This window comes from Phaseolus vulgaris, unplaced genomic scaffold (assembly GCF_000499845.2).
Source record: "Phaseolus vulgaris cultivar G19833 unplaced genomic scaffold, P. vulgaris v2.0 scaffold_739, whole genome shotgun sequence".
Taxonomy (NCBI): Eukaryota; Viridiplantae; Streptophyta; class Magnoliopsida; order Fabales; family Fabaceae; genus Phaseolus; species Phaseolus vulgaris.
The window spans coordinates 1-13,584 of NW_027174309.1; the positions used below are offsets into that span (position 1 = coordinate 1).

The 13,584-nt window shown below is 34.7% G+C and overlaps 1 pseudogene; it reads right to left on the minus strand.

Annotated features, from left to right (window-relative positions):
* Positions 1-7,206: 7,206 nt before the first annotated feature.
* Positions 7,207-11,052, minus strand: LOC137817694 (receptor-like protein EIX2; annotated as a pseudogene).
* Positions 11,053-13,584: the final 2,532 nt, after the last annotated feature.

The following is a 13,584-nucleotide window of genomic DNA, read 5'->3' on the forward strand; positions in this document are numbered from 1 at the left end:
ATCTCTGCCATCTGCGCCATGGTCATGGCGGCGTCGCCTTCAGCTGCGACAGGCGCCACGGGACTGGAACGATTGCTTCTCATTTTTCTCATTAACTTCAGCGAACCACAGAAATACAGCAAACAACACTTCAACCACGATCGAATCAGCGATCAACCGGAGAAAACTCAAGAAACTGCGCAAGAACCAAGAACACCGCAAACCTTCGAAGAAAATCGCAGCTTCACCAAAAACCACCGTTTCCCCGCGAACCAAACAACAAACGAAAGAACTCGAATCCACCGATCGAAAAGCCAAACAACGGTTAAAAACGCAAACTTCACCGAACGAAACTCAAAGAAACCACGAACGACGGTTGCACCAGCACACAACCACGCGCAGAAAACCTCGAAAACTTCCACGAACTCACGCTGTGGATGGGAGCAAGTTTTACACGGCCCCACGGTGGGCGCCTGATGATCCTGCCTGTTGACCGGAGCGCTGGAGAATGCCTCGTCAAAGGATCGACGTGCGCGCCGCTTCTCACTCCGTTCCTGTCCTCTGGATCTATCTATCAAGAACCTGCAAAGAAACGATACGGCGCCGCTGCGGCCGATCGCACTCCGACGCTCAAGTCAGTGACGGTATCACCAAATACTAAGAACTGAGAACCGTGCAAATCCTCTCTCTTCTCTCGCAAGCGTAAAGTGTATGAACTGAACGTGCGTACCTCAGAAAGTCTGTTAAGAACTCTTATATACCTGGTGGTTTTCTCTCTCCTGGCAGTTACAGACTTGGACACGTGGCTCGCATCCAACTGTACACGTGCCATCATCTGGAGGCTCCCTGACTTGGCGCTGCTTCTACTCTTATTTTGGCTAAGTTACTTATGCATGGTACTGCCCAGTGCATAGCTAACTTAGGAGTGCGATCTCTACTGAAACTGGCGAGTTAGGGCCTTCATACACCTTCCCTGTGGTCTCGCCGGCCGCCTTCATAATCTGCTTCTCCTTCCTTCGGCGATGTGCTTATTCTGGCGATCTCCGACTGCCTGGTCGCCTGAGTCTACATCTGGCGACTTCATCTTCAACCTGGCGATCGCCTATTCTGGTAAACTGGGAAACGGAACACGCCAACTTAACAATCGGCGACACAACGTGCCTCCCGACTTCCTTCCTATCTACCAACTGGCGCCTTGTCAACACCCTACACTGTGGCAGGATGCCACGTCATCACACCTGTCCACCAGGGCGGTACAGTAGGCAATCCAAGTTTGTCTACCACTCTTGTGGTTGCCACATTAGCACAACTCCCCATCCACAATCAAAGAGCATACTCTATCATTAATAAGACACCTTGAATGAAAAATATTCTCTTTCAGTTCATCAAAAGATTTTAAAACTTGTCCAAGCATGCGTCTTATTACTAATAGGTCACCCTCATGTGGGCTTTCACTCTCACTCTCACATGGGGATCTAGAAGGTGAGGAATGTCTAGAAGATTCGGACTCATGCTCACTACCATCTACCCCATCATGCATATACATGGCTCGTTTAGAAGGGCAATTAGATGCAATATGTCCATAGCTTAAGCATTTAAAACACTTCTTACTAGACGATTTAGGTGGTGATTTAGGCCTAGAATTGGAAGTGGAAGGCTTAGACTCTCTAGGTTTGAAAGTAGAGTCCTTAGAAGGGATATTTGAAAAAGAGTTATTTTTGTTTTCCAAGAAGAGTGGTAGGAGTTATCCTTAGAATAATTTTGAAAGCATTTTTCCTTGCAAGTTGATTTTCAATTTTACTAGCAAGGTGCACCACATTTTCCAAACAAGAATATTCTTGTAACTCTACCACGTCTTGAATGTCCCTTCGAAGGCCACTCACAAACCTAGCTATCTTAGCTTCCTCACTCTCATCCATATTAACTCGAATTAAAAGCGTGTCTAGTTGTTTAAAGTAATCATCCACACTTAGCGTGCCTTGATGAAACCGTTGGAGTTTCAACATAAGGTCTTTCCTAAAGTGTGGGGGTACGAATCTAGCACGTAAACATGCTTTCAAATCGTTCCAAGAGACACGGGCGGCCTCTTGTGTAGGTCAATGTCCATGAGATATTGATGCCACCATTGCATGGCATAGTCCAAAAATTCTAAAGAAGCTAATCTAACCCTATGCTCATCCCTAAAACATTTACATCAAAAATTTGGTCAACCTTAGCCTCCCATCCTAAGTATACATTAGGATCACTTTCACCACTAAAACTAGGAAGTTTTACATTAGGAGAACAAGGGCCAGCCACATGTTGGCGCCTCTCTTCATGGTGATGATGTCTTGGCCATGCATTGTCTTCATAATAACCATGAGAAGAATGAGAGTGCCTTGAAGAATGCCGAAGAGGAGGATGAGGTCTTCTCTCACGGTTTTGATGTATTTCTTCACGGCTTAACTCCAAACTTTGGAGCCTTGCCTCCATTTGCCTTATCACATCAAGATAGTGAGCATTGGATTGCTTGGCATTCTTTAAGTCTTCAAAAAGGGCTGCCTTTTGGGGTGAGCACGGTTTGGAGGACTCTCCACTAGAAAAATGAGCCATGATCAAAAAATACAAAAAACAGAAAACAAACAGTGAAAGAACTTGTTAGACAAATAAAAGTGAGATATAGGTTGCTGGAAAATGCCCAAGAAAGTACTCAAGCCACTCCAAGAAAGTATGTTGTCCTCAACCAAGCCTTTCTTGTGGAATGGAGGAGCTTCAAATGAAATAATGTCACAGCAAACCAACTTACTTAAGAACAAGTCTCCACACAACTTTTAGAAGAACAAAAAAAGACAAGCAAAAAAGGTATAAACAAGAAAAGCTAAACCAAAACAGAAAGCAATATATGACAAACTAGAAAGAATATGAATGAAAGACAAGCAAGAAAATAAGGAACTCAATGAATAAAGAAGGCACACCAAAAGAATCCTAAAGAAAAGTGCTAGAGTAGATTGAAGAAAATAGAAAACAGCTACTGGAAAAAAAAAAATTAAATGCAAACTGTGCTATGTTTACAGATTTAACTGGAATGATTGAAAGCGAACTGGAATGTGAAAAAGTAACCACAGAAACTTCAATGTCTTAACTCAATAATGGCACTGTAATGAGGGAAAAACAGTAAGCCAATTGAGAGAAATAAATTTTTTAAAATTTCTGCCCAATTACCGTATTCTTTTCGGCAGTATTGTACACTTTTCGTATTTTATTTATCATTTTTTGTGTACTTGGAATTTTTGAATACTTCTTTTTGCTATGCTTTTGTAACACTTTGAAGAATGTAAATCCAAATTTTCACAAATTTCCAGTGAGCCAATTAATTGCAGTAAATTGAAAACAGTAGCACGTTTGTAAGAAAACAGAGGAGCCTATTAGGAATGAAAAACAGTATGATGAACTAGCAAAGACATAATGGAAATTATGTAAAGGAACTTGTATAAAAGAGAATACAAGCATGAACTCAAATCTAAGAATGAAAATGCACAAAGGATCAAGCAATAAACTCAAAAACAGAAAGTAAACCAAAGCAAGAAACAATCAAAGCAATAAAAGTACTACAAGAAGTAATGACAATTATGGAATAACATGACTAAGACAAAACTTGACATGATTACAAAATTAAAAGACATATCACAAGATATAACAACAAGTGAAAGGAAGCTTAAGGTCAGCTCTAGGAAGGAGAATGCCATTCCACAAGAGCAGCCATACTCATACAAACAATGAGTGTCATAATCCTTTTCACAAACACATGGTGTAACAAAAGAAAACAGCAAGAAAAACTCAAAATAAATCCTAAAACAAAATGGTAAACAACTTGAATTAAAGAGCTCTTGAAAGTAAAGTGCAATACAACTCAAATTTAAGCAAAAACAAGCCGAGAAGCTCACCATTGCATACAAGATAAGGCAAGGAAGAAGAAGACTCAAGACTCACAATTTCTCTCTAAATTTGAGTATAGTCTCTCTACTTTAAATTCCAAATCTGAAAAATACAAAGGGAAGCACCTTATTTATAGCTTATGAGGTGCTGAAATGCAAATCCAAATGACCCTCTAATGCTACCTAAATTCGGCGCCAACTAGACAATGAAGGAAGTGTGACTTTCCTTCCTAGTTTGGAATTAGACTAATTAAGCCAAGTAAGTGTGTGTGAATCTTAAATAGTTTGAGAGTTTTCACTGATGAATTGACAGTTGTGGTTGCTTGAATTTTTTTATTATGTTACATCATAAAAGAACATGAAAATGATTAAGGCATTTGTATTAATTAGAAAACCTGGAGCTAGATAGCCAACCCTTGTTTAAATTGATAACAATTTTGTGCTAACCCTTTTTGGCCTATGATTTTATTTTACCCTAAAACTTACTTGAAATATTTTCCTAACTATTGGCATCCATAGGGAAGGAGAACATATATGCAATTTACATATACAAAAGTGGAAGGTTGCTTTTGTTTTTGGTTGTTAAAGTTTAAATGATTCATTTTTTTGGAAATAGAAATAATATATTTTTGTTCACAAAAATATAAAAAAAAATGAGAAAATGAATTATAAATAAGAAAAGAAAACGGGGAAAGTATTAATGTCAAAGAAATTGGTGATTAAATAGCAAAATGTTATTGTATCTGAATTGTAGGTATGTTCTTCTTCTTTTAAGTGTGCATTTTTTTATCTAAAAAACCAATATGCTTTTTAGAAGTCGAGCCTCATTACAACCTTGTAAAGTACCTTAAGATTCATGTTCTTATATGAACAAAAATGAAAGGCAAATATGATTTGTTAAGATTGAATAATAATTGAGAGAAAACACTTATGTGTGAGAATTTGAGAGCAAATTCCTTCATATAATTGTCATTCCATTGTTTCAGTTGTTTATCCTGGAAATTGATTGTATCTATTGTTGAACCAAGTGGTGTTCAAGCTTTGAAGAATCCAAACCATTTGAAGGATGTTGAAGCCTTGGTTGTGCTTGCTGTTGTTGTGTTGTCCTAGATATAGGTTCTGGGGTAGTTTGTGTATGTAATCCACCTCTTGATTGAATCCAAAGCATAGACATTCTCAATCTTTTTGAAAGAAAAATGTTTTTCAAACTAAGTTAAAAACAACCAATTGTTTTGTCGAACAACCGATTGTTTATACTTAGATGTTTTTAGAAAAGATTGAAAACTGTTTTTCAAATGGTTGAGCTGTTAAAACCAAAACAACTGATTGAATCGAGGAAACAACCGATTGTTTGTTTTGGTACCATAACAGAAAAATTGTTTTATCTTTGACTGAGCTTTAAATGTTTTAATTGTTTACGCTCCAGTCTTTAAATGCTTTGATCAATCCTTAAATGCAATTAAGAATTTGTTAAATTTGATAACAAACAACATCTTTACACTCCACACTGGAACATCCTTTTTATATATCATGAATTTTGAGGGACATAAATGAAAAGTTAAGTGATCTCCGTCTGATTTAACCAAATGGGTGACATTATTTTATACTAATTATAACAGTGGAGGGTGATGGATTCACAAAACTTTTACATTATTGTATTTTATTTTTCCTATGTTTATAGTTTTTGCAAAATTGAAAATGTGGTAAATATCTGAAATACATTTTAACTCAATAATGTCTAGCAGCCCAAAGTTTGGATCATAAGAAAATATGAATATTTCATTACAAACACAATGCTTAATGAGGTTTATATAATTTAATAACAAAGTAAAACTTCAAACCATCAAAACATGCATACTAGCTTCCGAATTGACAGTGAAAATGTTTTTAATCAGCACAATAAAAAAGGAATTTAAAGAAGGCATATATAATTTCCAACTTATTGCCTTATCCAAGCATTAACAAGCTCAAATGTTGGAGTCTTCAAGTGCCTGAAATTTGAAAAATCAAAATAAAGGGCTTAGTTCTCAGAAGTGTGTAAATCAAAATAAATAAAATTGTTGTTGACCAAAACAAAAAAAATATCGTTGATGTATTTAAAAAAGCATAAAAACATAAGCTATATATAATTTATTATCTGCAAAACACAAACACTAAGATCAGGCTTTTACATCCATTACACAAAGCTTCAGTTCATGGCTTCTAAAAGATATTCACGCTATAGTTTTGAAAATAACCACAAGACTGAGAAATAATACGATTCTGATTTAAATTGAGTATCATTTACCTGCATAGTTTGCCCACTTTCAAACACAAAAATAAAAATAAAAACATAAACACCATCGTTATTATTGATGATAATGTTGGAGTAATGCACCAGGATGGGTCTTCAAATGCCTGAAATTGGAAAAATATAAATAAAGGGCTAGTTCTCAGAGTGTGTAAATCAAAATAAATAAAATTCTTGTTCACCAAAAGAAAAAAATATCGTTGATGTATTTAAAAAAGCATAAAAAATAAGCTATATAATTTATTAACTGCAAAACCCAAACACTTAATATTAGGCTTTTACATAAGTTGATCTTCATCAATCTCAACATATTACACAAAGCTTCAGTTCATGGCTTCTAAAAGATATTCATGCTATAATTTTGAAAATAATACGATTCTGATTTAAATCGTATTTATCTTTCACAAGAGTGAGAAAATAACCTGCATAGTTTGCCCACTTTCAAACACAAAAATAAAAATAAAACATAAACACTAATATTATTATTTAAATGATAAATAACAACATTGAGTGTGTTTGATTATAATTTTGTTCACTAGATTTAAAGTTTTACTGTAAAATATTATTTAAAGGCTAACTTTAAGAGTAAAAGTGAAAAAAAAAATGCAAAATGCATAAGGAAAAAAGATAAAAAAAAATGAAAACTAGAAGTAGAAAAACCAAAAAACTGAGACGTTTTTCCAAACTAAACAACTAAATTTCAAAATCTATTTTAATCAAATAATTTTGTTTTTTAGTTTTTAAGAACATATATAAAGAAGTTTTCGAAAAGAGGAAGCAAGCAGGTTTGTTGCCTCCAAATAAATAAATTTAAAATATACAGATTCCACAAACATATAAAAAAAAGTATATACCAGTTTAATTTATTAAGAAATAACTTGTTTTAAAGAATAATCATAAAAAAATAGTTCTAGATACTATCATTATTTGTTAATTTTATTTTAATGAATAGATATTAGAGAAGTAATAAATAAAAACTTGTGTACCAGATAAATAGTAAAGGGACTATAACATCATTACCTGTTAATTTTTATCCATGGTAAGTAATTTCACAAAAGCCGCTACTTTGATATGAACATTGTCTGCTAAATTGTTCAAGAACATGAAATAGGCATGTCGCCAAGAACGCTGGAATAAAATTGAGCCGAATGCCATCCAGAAGCTTACAACAATCTAAATGTCATACTTATGAAAAAATCATTATTAAAAAATGAATATTCATCTTCATGAACTTCAACATTAGGAGGTTCCTCTTTAATACACAATTTCTCCAGTGGTAATCCACAAAGATCGAGATTATCCTCATAACTTGATGAACTGAAAGTTTGTAATTGTGTGCCGATTGGAATTTCTCCAGTTAGATAGTTATGTGACAAATCTAACATGCTGAGACAGTCAATTTGAGTAAGACTAGTTGGAATTGAACCAACTAGTTGATTTCTTGAAAGATCCAAAAATTCAAGTGAAGCAAGCTTTCCAATATTTGAAGGAATTTTACCCATTAAATTGTTTCTTGATAAGTTCAATGAAACCAATTCAAATAAATCCTCTATTTCCACTGGAATTTCTTCTGAAAAGTGATTGCTTAAGAGATCAATGCTTCTTAAAAGAGACAACCCATTGTTCATGAACATTTGTTTTGAACCTTTCCACATAAAAAATCATTCAAAAAATAAAAATTATAGCTTCTCTCTATCCCTAAATCAAAACTATATTGATGGTAATCTTTTGAAACCTTTTGAGCCATTGCAACAAAATTTATGCATTTAGGAATTTGTCCGAATAAGTTGTTGATTGAGAGATCCAAGAGGTGAATATTTTTGAGATAGCAAATCTGTGTTGGTAAAGTTCCATAAAAGTTATTACTTCCCAAACTTAAAATTTGCAGCTCTTTCAAATTACTCCCAATCCAAGCAGGAAAAGGTCCATTTAATTTGTTTTCTGCCAGATCTAACATTACAAGCTTTGAGCAACTCCTCAAAGAAAAAGGGATTTCATTTGTTAAATTGTTGTTTCTCAACAACAATGCTTGAAGATCAAAAAGTGAACTCATTGAAGTAGGAACCTTTCCTGAAAATTTATTGTGACTCATATCCAAATAAGTTAATGACTTGAAATGACTCCAACAATCTGGAATTTGTCCAGATAATTGATTATGTGAAAGGTCTAATTGGTATAAATTCTCAATTGTACCATTCCCACAAAAAAAACAGAATAGAATCTGAGAATTTATTTTTGGATAAATCGAGATGAAAAGAATCTCGAAGAAATAGAGGAATAGGACCTTCAAATTGATTTGATCCAAGTGACATCTCATAAAAATGATTCTTCTGTGGAAAATTTGGAATTATACCTTATAAATTGTTGTATGAAATATTCATACGCAACCAATCAGTTAATAATGGTAATTTAGCCCAAAACCACTCCAAAACAATATCTGATATTGAAGCATTTGAAATGTCAATAATGTCAAATTTATTTTGTGTCAGCAACCATTTGGGAAATGTTGGACCTAGCTTGCAAGATCTCTAATTTATGGTGAGCAACTGAAAAGGTGGAACCCAATTTTGGGTAAATGCCAAGGCCAATGAGTTGTCGGATAAATACAATTCCTGTAACTTGGACATATTAGCGAAATGGTAATCACTGAGAACACCTTTTAAAGAATTTGACTTCATGTAGAGTTTCTCTAATTGAGGTGGAAATTGAAGATCCTTAGGTATCTCTCCATTTAGTTTATTTTTAGAAAGATATCATTCTTTAAAGATGTGAATGTTGAGAAGTCAGGTAGTGTGCCATTGATCTGATTCATATTTAGATATAAACTTTTTAATGAATATCTAGCACATTTAGACAATGATGGATTGTCCTCGGAAACTCTTCACTCAAGTTATTTCTTGACATATCCAATGAACGTAAAGCACATGCATTTCCAAATGATTTTGGAATTCCACCTTCAAAATTGTTTAAGCCGATAGACAAATACTCCAATGAAGATGGCAATGTGCTAGCTTCAGATATCTTTCCAGTTAATTGATTTTGAGTAAGATCCAATTTTTTCAAAGTTAAAAATACTGAAAGGTCAGGAAGTGTACCATTGATTTTATTTTCCCTCAAGCTCAATTCTTGTAATGAGTTTCTAGCACATCCAGATAAGTGATGAATTATCAGTGAAAAATATTCATTCAAGCTATTAGAAGATATATCCAATGAGCGCAAAGCACATGCATTCCCAAATGATTTTGGAATTCCACCTTCAAAAGAGTTCCATTGGATAGACAAATACTCCAATGAATTTGGCAATTTGCTAGCTTCAGATATCTTTCCACTTAATTGATTTTGAGTAAGATCCAATTTTTTCAAAGTTAAAATACTGAAAGGTCAGGAAGCGTACCATTGATCTTATTTGCCCTCAAGCTCAATTCTTGTAATGAGTTTCTAGCACATCCAGATAAGTGATGAATTATGAGTGAAAACTCTTCATTCAAACTATTAGAAGATATATCCAATGAGCGCAAAGCACATGCATTCCCAAATGATTTTGGAATTCCACCTTCAAAAGAGTTAAATTCAATTGAGAGAGACTCCAACTGAGGCGGTAAAATGATTTCTTGAGGTATCTTTCCACTTAAATGATTTTCATTCAAAAACAATGTTTTAAAGATGAAAACATTGAAAGCTCAGACAAAGTGGCAGTGATGTGATTAATTGACATATCCAATTCTTGCAATGAGTGTCTAACGCAACCACTAGACAAATTATCACAAATGATCAAAATGGATGAGAGGTCTTCAGTCAAATTGTTTTGATTCAAGTATAAAGAAGATAAGGTGCATATATTCGTGAAGGATTTCAAATCCCTGGCCTTGAAATATTAGAGGAGAGGTAAAGGTGCCTAAGCGAATTCATGACCATGCCAAAATCACTTGATGTGGAACCCTCCAAGAGGTTAAGACTAAGGTCAAGCTCAACAAGGTTGGAAGTGATGTTTGAGACCCACTGGAATAACATTGGTGATGTGAAGGTGTTTTCGGAAAGATCAAGGACGGAGAGGGAAGTAGAAGAATTGAAATGAGAAGGCTTGGATGACATAATGAAATGATCAGAAAGGCCACAATCATATAAACCTAGTTCTCTTATTTTTGGTAGGTTGAGAATGGGTTGCAACCAACTATGAGAACGATTAAGACTTGATACAGAGTCCAAGTATAGATGAGTTAAAGAAATCAGATTTGACAGCCGCTGACCTCCATCGTCAATTTTGGTACCATGTCCTCCAAGAGAAAACTCCTGCAACTGAGAGAGATTTCCAAGTTGAGATGGTATATTTCCTTCAAAAGAATTTGATGCAAGATAGAGCTCCTGCAACTGGGAGAGATTTCCAAGTTGACGAGGGATTGTCTCCAGATAATTATGAGCAAGATATAAGTATTTCAAATGAGAAAGAAAGCCAAACAGAGTTGGAATTTCTCCGCCAAAACCACATGAAGAGAGATCAAGGTATTCAAGTTTGTCAGAGAACCAAGAAACTCTGGGATGTGATTGCCTTGAAAAAATTGGAACTGAAGTTCAAGTACTCTAATTGTCGCAACTCCATCAACGACTTGTGGATCTCTCCTCTCATATAACGATCAATTATTTCTTCATCTTGAACATAAAATCCTCCAGGAAGGTGGAGGCCTAGAACATGGGCGGTGAGGTTGCTGCAGCGAATCCCCTCCCACTGGCAGCAGTCGGGAGTGGTCCAGGAGGAGAGCATGCCGTCGTGATCCATAATGGCAGCCTTGAATTGGAGGAGTGCTTCCTCTCCTTTGGAATGCATGTCGTTTGGTGTTCTCCATTAACAACCTTCAACATCACACACACCATAAACATCATCAATCTCAAACCAACTGGATTCGTCAATGAAGTTGTTGTGGGTGTTATGATGAGAGAGAAAGAGTGATGGATGAAATGTAGTGAGTATTAAAAGTATATTGCTTTTTGATGACTTAGGCACTCTCCATAACCCCTATATATAACATTCTTTAATATAGCAACTATTCTACTATTGCAACTATTCTAAAACAAATCAAACTATAATTACAAAATTACAAAATTATTTAGCAAGACCATAAAACTTTTCCAGAGCTAAACAATAATTATTTCTATTTTGATTTTCACAACTTTAGATTTTGTTATATTTACTTTTGCTTAAGTGTTATTAAACATAAACGTAACTTTGTACCATATTTATTTTTTTCCTGTTCTTTCATTATTTTATATTTGAACCATTTAAATATAAGACAAAACTATTTAGAAATGAATATATTATAATATTTACATTTTATAAATCATACAATTATTTTTTGTAATTGTATAGAGCCTAGAGAGTATTTGATATGGGTGGACAATTAATACTTCTCCTTTGATCGTGTTTTCCTCTCTTCCTTTCTCGCGTTCGGTCTTTAGTTCTTGATCGAAAGTGTACCTACAAAAGATTCTCCGATGATAAGTTATCTCTTTAAGTGTAATTAGTATAATGATAAAAACGTACCTCATTCTTGTATAATTATGCTTATTTGTAGATGGACTCTCTTATTGATGTCCATATTTAATCTATATCATCACTTAAATGAAATTACTTGATTTGTCGCTGTTCTTGTCGGTTGACCTGTCGTTGTTTGACTTCAAAGGCAAGCGGTGACTCCTCCTATTTCTAGTGGATTCTGTGCTTACTCTTGGATGTTGGAAAGCGGCTCCGTTGAAACAGAGGGGGCTCTACCTGTTGATTGCACTCCGACGATCAAGTGAGTACTGGGCTAAGAAACAATGAGTAAATAAGATAGTAGTTTCAGTTTTAGAAACGGTGTACCTTTACCAGGGATCTAAACTCCCTTTTATAGACTGCTTTTAGGTTACCTCATTGTAACAACTCCTCTCTCACCAGAGCCTTATCTCTAGTGAAATTAGGTTTGCTGGAGGACATTCTGTTACGTTGTTACACAATCTTAGCACAACAACCGCACAAAATCTTCCTCTTTGGAGTGCACAATCTTAACAGCATGGTCGTCAGGGTACCAACTCATGTACCAGCGTTACGAAGCCATCTGTTTTGTAGGCGTCCTAGTCCTTTACGTATCATGCATGCAGCTTTCCTCTGAAAACCCTAGTGCTCTTGGGCCTGGCGTCTTCAGGGGATATTTGCTTGTGCTAAACTCGAATGTACTATACACACCACATGCATGCACTTTCTCGCTGACTAGGCATTTCATATATATGGGTTTCAACACACGCATCTCTGGGGGCCCACTTACGTGGCCCACTATCGCGACCAGACCATCGAGTTGACCTGCTCCACAGGTGTCGATGTCCGAAGTCTGGTCCAGTACACAAGCCCCCAAGGCTCGAGCTGAAACTTGTTCCAGTGAAGAAGCTAACTGCTCGCTAATGGCGACCTACGTGTTCAGTAGGCGATGAGACGTGCACAGTGCATCGAGGTGACATTTCACCATACTCCCTCACCAGCGTACACGTGGCCAAATCAGCGGTTGAGAAGCGTTGCCGCCTGCGCTTCCCCTTATGTGTTAACCTTTCAATTTTACGCTTCCTTCACTGTATCATTCCCTTGGAACCCTACTGTTATCGACCATGGCATATAAAGGCAAAGGAGAAGTTCACTTAAACTTTACTGTTATTGACCTTGGCGTATAAAGGCAAGAGAGATGTTTACTTGGAACCGTATTGTTCTCGACCTTAGCGTATAAAGGCAAGGGAGAGGTTCTCTTAATTCTTATTTCTCTTACTAAAATGATTTTTACAACTTACTAATAATAAAACTTAAAAAAATATCACTACAAAAAGTATATTAAATAAAAATTAATTTTAAAAATAAAAAATAATTAATAACTATATTAGTTAAATATATACTCTTTTAAAGATTAAAAATATTATTAATATCTAAATTAATTTCTATTATATAATAATAAATTAATATAATCATTTAGTAAGATTTTAAATACCAACTTTAAATTTAAATAATTAATAATTAAAACTTTAATAGTTAATTAAATATTAATTTAAAAAATATTTATCATTAATAAAATCTAATTTAGATACTAATAATTTATTTTATTCTCTAAAATAATATTTAATTTAGTTAATGTAATAATTAATATATTTTGTGTATAAAATTAGTTTTATTTAATATTTTTTTAGTAATGTATTAAAATAAAATATAAACAATCTATGTTCATAAATCTCATTTCATATGTTTTTTTTAATGTTTATACTTTGTGAACATATTTTATTTATGGTTTAATTTAAGTAAATGAAAAAAAAAAACTTTGAAAAGACTTGAGCAATCCCATTCCATATGTGGAAATTTGTACGAAGTGCATTGGCCCTTCTATGGTTCCACGA